We start from the raw sequence: 599 nt of genomic DNA on the forward strand, positions 1-599 counted from the left end.
CGGCATCGCCCCCCGGCCGCCACCGACCCGCCGAGCCCCCATTCCACTTCCTCAGGCCTGCCTATGCCCCCTCACCCGCGAGAGAGGCTCTTGTCCTGCCAGGATCGCAGCCCTCACTGCTCAGTCATGGCACCCGACTGGAGAGACTGGAAAAGCATGGCGAGCCTGAGGAGGGAGTGATGTTCCTGCTTGGGAAGGGGGTGCGATGTGTTTCTGGGCACGTTGAGTGTGTGTGATGTGGTATCTATCTTCCACACTTTGCCACCTTGGCTGTCCCAGGCGTTCATTAAGTGCCCAGCTCAGAGCAGAGTTGTCGTTGGTGTTCGGCTGAGCTGTGGTGCTGCCCTGCATTTCCACCATTGTTTCACAAGAGAGGCTGTCATGGCCAAAGGGTAGACACCAAGGAGAGAAACCCCAAGCACGAGGCTGTGGGGACAGCGAGGGTTTCCCCGGTAGGGCAGGCAGCAGCGTCCTGCAGCTTGGCTCTGGGGGGCTGCCCAGAGAACTGGCCTGTGCTGCCTGCAGGCCAGGGATCCTACATTGCTTCGTTCGACACTGTAATTGCACTGATTGGGGAAGGTGGTGCACTAAAGAGGAGG

General features: G+C 60.1%; 1 protein-coding gene across 1 annotated transcript in view; it reads left to right on the top strand.

Moving 5' to 3' along the window:
* PDE4B (phosphodiesterase 4B, cAMP-specific) overlaps positions 1 to 599 on the top strand; it is a 200,893-nt gene that overhangs the window by 141,393 nt on the left and 58,901 nt on the right. The window lies entirely within an intron of this gene.

This window comes from Pygoscelis adeliae, unplaced genomic scaffold, assembly GCF_000699105.1.
Source record: "Pygoscelis adeliae isolate BGI_AS28 unplaced genomic scaffold, ASM69910v1 Scaffold402, whole genome shotgun sequence".
Taxonomy (NCBI): domain Eukaryota; kingdom Metazoa; phylum Chordata; class Aves; order Sphenisciformes; family Spheniscidae; genus Pygoscelis; species Pygoscelis adeliae.